Source organism: Phodopus roborovskii, unplaced genomic scaffold, assembly GCF_943737965.1.
Source record: "Phodopus roborovskii unplaced genomic scaffold, PHOROB, whole genome shotgun sequence".
Taxonomy (NCBI): domain Eukaryota; kingdom Metazoa; phylum Chordata; class Mammalia; order Rodentia; family Cricetidae; genus Phodopus; species Phodopus roborovskii.
Genome location: NW_026125538.1, coordinates 356,145 through 362,046, shown reverse-complemented (window position 1 = coordinate 362,046; position 5,902 = coordinate 356,145).

Genomic DNA, 5,902 nt, shown 5'->3' with positions numbered 1-5,902 from the left:
TAGTTGGAAGTTAGACTCCAGAACCAGAACATCCATTGGCAAATGTGATATTCACATGCCCTAGGGGATAAGAGGGCATGCTCCCCTTCTTTCCCTGGTCCTCAAAGCAAAGGCTGTAAGCTTTTATAATTAGGCAGCAAGACATAATTACCACAAGGGTAGATAGTGTGTGACATTTCAGGAAATACTGAAGGAAAATAAACTCACTGAAGTGACAGAAATTGATTAAAGGCTTGTTTAGCTCAACTCTCCAATCTAATTGGTATTTTTTGTGTTATTTATAGCAGAACATGCATATTTTCTACATTTTATTCCACTTGACTAACATTAAGCAAGAAAACATTCCTGTCATGCCCATTGCCTTTTTTCTTTTCTTTTTTAATAGTTTAATCTCATTTTACAGTCCAACCACAGCTCTCCCTCCCACCCCTCCGTGCTTCCTCCCAGCCCCCTTCACCTCTTTCCAGCACCCCCTAGTCCACCCCCAGTCCACTCCTCCTCACATGTAAGGGCTCCCATGAGAAGTCAATCTAGTCTGGCTCATTAGGTTCAGTCAGGGCCCTGCCCCTCTCCCATGCATTAAGACTGAGCATGACATCCCACCATAGGAATGGGCTCCAACAAGCTAGCTCATGTACCAGGTTTGTATTGTCATCTTACTGCCAGGGGCCCCTCTGATAGTTTAAGCTTCACAACTGTCTCCCACATATGGAGGGTATAGTTCAGTACCCTGGAGTCTTCACAGTTATAGGTATAGAGTCCATGAATTTCCACAAGCTTGATTCAGCTGTCTATGTAGATTTCTCCATCATGATCCTTGCTCATATGTTCTCTTCTCCCTCTCTTCGCCTGGATTCCTGGAGCTTGACCTGGTTCTTGGTTGTGGATCTCTGTGTCTGGTTCCATCAATTACTGGATGAGGGCTCTATTATGATAGTTGGTGTATTTATCAATCAGATTCCACTGGTAGGCCAGTTCAGGCACCCTTTCTACTATTGCAAGGAGTCTTAGTTGGGGTCCTCCTTGTGGATTCTTGGGAGTTACACTAGCACCAGATTTCTCCCTAAGCCCCTAGTGGCCCTCTCTATTAAGATACCCTTTTCATTGCTCTTCCACTGCATCCCTCTCCGCTTCAGCCATCTCATTCTTTCCTGTTCTCACCCCTATTTTCTTACCCTTACCACCCCCTGCCACAAGTTTGCCCTGTAGATATAATCTATTTTCTCTTCCCAGGGTGATCCAAGCATCCCTCTTAGGGTCCTCCTTGTTACCGAGTTTCTCTGGAGCTGTGGGCCTTAGTCTGTTTTGTTTTTTATTTTTCTTGTTTGTTTGTTTTGCTTTACATCTAATATTCACCTATGAGTGAATATATACCTTGTTTATTTTTTGAGTATGTGTTATCTCACTCAGGTTGTTTTTGTTTGTTTGTTTGTTTTGTTTTGTTTTCTAGTTCCATCCATTTGCTTGAAAATTTCATGAGGTTAACATTTTTTACCACTGAGCAGTACTCCATTATGTAAATGTATCATATTTTCCTTTCCTTATCCATTCTTCAGTTGAGGGACATTTTTCATGTCTTTGATTAAAATGAGGAGCTGTGGCTTTCATGCCCCTTATGGGTTTGGTGCATGAAATCTTTTAATGAAACCTTTCTCAGCCCTACAAGCCCTAAAGAATCCTCAAATGTCAGTAAGAGTTTTCCCCCTTGAGACAAGTGTCTCACTGTGGTGATATCTTACTTTGTGGTTCAGTCTGATTTGAAATCCTCACCAATTCTCCTGACTTAGTATCCTAATTACAGGCTGTACCACCTGAGATCACAGAAATTCACCATAAGGCCCAGGTATAAGATGACTAAATAAATATTTTAATAACATTTTGTCATTTTCTTTTATCTAAAAGATTTACTTATTTTTATTTTATGTGTTTGAATGTTTTTCCTACATGTCTCTATGTGCACTGTATGCCTAAGTGTTGGGTTTCCTGAAATAATGCTGGCAAATGGTGCTAGGAACCAAATCCAGGTCCACTGCAAGAACAGCAAGTGCTCTGAATTGTCAAGGCATCTCTCTAGTACACATTTCATTATTTTAATGCTACATATTTTCATAAAAACTATGTTTTTGTGACAGTTGGTGGAACTCTATGTTATTAATTTGACCAAGATGTTTTAAGCATCTCCACTATATTATTCTCCTCTGGGTTTCTTGCAAAAGGTGGCAGGAATGATTAAAACACAACAAACTGCCATTACTTTTATCCTGAAAGTATAGGATTTTGGTATAAAAATAAATTCCTATGCAAAAAGTCAAATTGAATTAAAATAGAATGAGGTAAGCATTCAGCAAACTGCTTGGTTGAATCTTTTTATGGGATGACTCTCCTCTTGAGAACACATTTCACTTCATCTTGTTTAAGGTCTGGATTCAGTTAAAGGCAGCTGCTAATAGAAAAATTAGTCTTATTTCTAAGTGATGAGGGCCTTTGAGTTACTTTGAAGACCATCAAATAACTTAATTTTATGCTGCATAATTCACATACAAATTTCAAAAATCTGAATGAAATTCAATGCTTTACACTTACAATAATAAAATGAATGTCTATTAAGCTCCTTCTGTGGGTCATGTACTATATTCTTAACATGTCCTTAACAGGGGCAAGCTCACTTAGTGGAATTCCAAAACCTACTATGGTAGATGCTCTAGGCCATCATTGACTCTACCGATGGCACATTTCACTGATGGTATGGTGGTAATAATGACCCAGCAAGAGAAACATCCAAGAAGGCTTAATTTGATTTAGTTCCATGCTCTTGGAACTAAATTAGTATTCAGTCATGGTTTGGGTGTGGCTTTTAATATTTAATTTTTGTTACATCAGCCTAGTGAACACTGGCTTTGGCAGGTAGTCCATTCCCAATTGTTTCAAGAAGAGGAATCACAAAAAAATCCTGCCATTACTGAATGAACCTTCTGCTGAAATAGATTGTGTGTAATAGACATGAGCTATTTAGGGTCTACTTTGAGGTTAGCTTTTTCATTTGTTGGAGAAGTGGTTTGAAGTGACTTAGTCCTTCATTAGATTTGTCACTGTGATATAAAACAAATTTACAGTTTATAAATACTGTGGGTTCTGGGGTTCTGGAGTAAACAAAATCAGTGGTATGATATTTGTGCTATTAGAGGACCTGGCCTCTTATAATGGCCTCATTTTCAAAGTTGAGAATATCCTTTGTTTATATATCATTGACTACTACTAGATCAACAAGGCTGCCATATATATTTCACCACACTAAACAAATTCTGTGGGTTACCATGAAAGTTATTTTGACACTCTTACACATATGGCCTGACAATGCAGGGATCTAGCCTGGCAACATAAACCATGCAAGACTTTGTCTCAGGCTCTGCTTTCAGAGGAACTGAGGCTATGATATGCAGTGTTGTAATTTCAGAACAAGATCACTGATTAGTGGTAATAACAAGTCTCCTGTTAGAGGTACATGGAGTGGGCATACCTAGACAGCAATAATTTGGTTACTAAGACTCTTACCTGTGTTAGGTTGGGATGACATTCAGACAGAAGGCAAACATTAATTGTGTGCAAGCTGTGGTCTATTAAGAAAAGACATGGAAATTTTAGAAGAGTTGATTGGTGTGTTCAGACTGCTGGAAACTCTGAAAACAGAAAATGACAGTGTTGGGTCAGTCAGTTGTCTACATTGTAATGTTTTTAAAAGCTAATGCCTATGAAGATGTGTTTCAGAAGGCTCTCTTTGGCAGAGAGCCATGAGATTCTTATATTCAAGGTCACCAGGCAAGCAAGCAAACTAGAGCAGCCCAGACTACAGTCAGAGGTGGAGAACTCCAGAACAAGGCGGTCAAGAAGAAAGATGAAGAATGCTATTGTGGCCTTGGGCTGCAAAAGCAGCAAGTGGTACTTGAATTAATTCTGCTTAGAGATTATAGTTGACTCCCACCCTGACACAGATTCTGGGAGAGATCAAACTGAAAAAATGATACAAGAGAGCTCAAAACTGAATTGAATTTTATTGTTTTATGCCAAATCTGTGCAAGTGTCCTTCATCCCTGCACAGGCGCGGCTTGGCAGACTCCTGCCTTGTGCTGTGACTTGCTCCATTCCCAGATGCCTGAGCATTCCAGGAATTCTTGATAATCTTCCTTCTCCTGCCCATATATATTCTGGCCCCAGGACATCACAACTGTGTCATTCATGCCTTTGTTTTGGGTTCTGATCTGGAGGAGACATAAACTAATATAAGACTGAAGGGAAGGAGGAAATGTGGAGAAAGCAGAAGGAGAGGGTCAAATCTAGGCAATAAACTGTGATGTGCTATTAAACTGCAGGGATATTTTGGGACATCAGAGCCCAATTTGGTGCTATGATATTTCTAATAACGAAGATGACACATTTAGGCCACATGTTCCTTGTTAGAGACTCTTTCGCCAAAGGAAAGAGCAATTTTAGAGCTGGAAAAATTCTTGGATCTCATTCACAGCCTACCTTTTATTTTTAAAGAAAAGGAAGCTTGGTGTAAATCTATTCTATTTTAACCATTTGATAAAAAGAGTTTACTGTGTGTCAAATCATCCAGGACCAACCTGAGTAATAGTGACCACTCTCTTTGGAGTAAAATTACATACTTAAGAGTTGTGAAGAAAAGCAAATTAGATTAAAATATGGTTAAATGAAATGAAGTTTGACCTGTATTCAACAGTAGAGGGTGTAGAATGTTTCAAACTTTTTCAGTATTGAGAACTAAACTCAGGGCTCAAAAAAAGATTTATTTATCTTATGTGTATGCATATGTGCCTGCAAGTATTTCAGTGTGCCAAGTGTATATATTTCCTTCAGAGGTTACAAGAATGTCAGAGCCCTCCAACCTGGAGTTGTAGATAGTTCTCAACAATCAGGTGGGTATTGGAGATCAAACCCCAGTACAGTAATCCAAATCACTGAACAATCTCTTTTGGAATTTTAAAATCAGGGCTTTACACATACAAGACATTTGCATTACCACAGGACTACAGTCTCAACACAGAGATGGAGATATTTTAGGTTAGAAAAACACAAAGATTTCTGGCAAGTCTTGTTAAAGTTTTGCTGACAAAAGACAAGAATTAGTATATCCTACTGTGCCAGCTGGACATTCGTATGTCTGTTTGGTAGTTTAAGAAGAAGATTAGAGAATGTAAGTTAATCCTCCTATCTACTTTCTTACTTTTCCTCCAATCTCCAGGAGCTTCCAAGCAATCTTGCCAGTGCTCTGGAAGTCCATTGAACTGGTGATAGATCACAGGCCATTCCTCTGGTCCCTATATTCACAGCTTTCCACAAAAGAACCACTCAAGTTGCCTCAAATGTAATTAATATGCCTCATGTCCACCTTTTGCTTCCAACCTCTCTCTGGTAAGATTTTTTTTTTCTACCAAAATGCTAATTTGACTTGACAACAGCTTTACTTAAAAAAAAAAAAGACTACTTTTAACTAAAGTCAAATCAAAATTTTTAGAAGCTGTATTAATTCTTTTTATCTCTGCTGTGGCAAAAGACCTTAAAATAACTCAAGGAAGGGAGGGTTAATTTTGGCTCTCCATCAATCACAGTGAGAAGGCATGGCCACAGAGCATGAGGCAACTGGTTACATGTTGTCCACAGTCTGATAGCAAAGAGACCTGAATGCCAATGCTAAGATAGTTCTGTCCTTTTTATTGGTACAGAGCCCAAACACTGGTACTACTCAAATCAGGGTCGGCCTTCCCACCTCAAATTAACGCTGCCTAGAAACTCCCTTACAGACATGCCTGTAAGATCATTACCTAGGTAGTTTTAGATTCCATTGGGTCCACAGCAGGCAAGGTCACTGTGTAAGTCAGGGCCA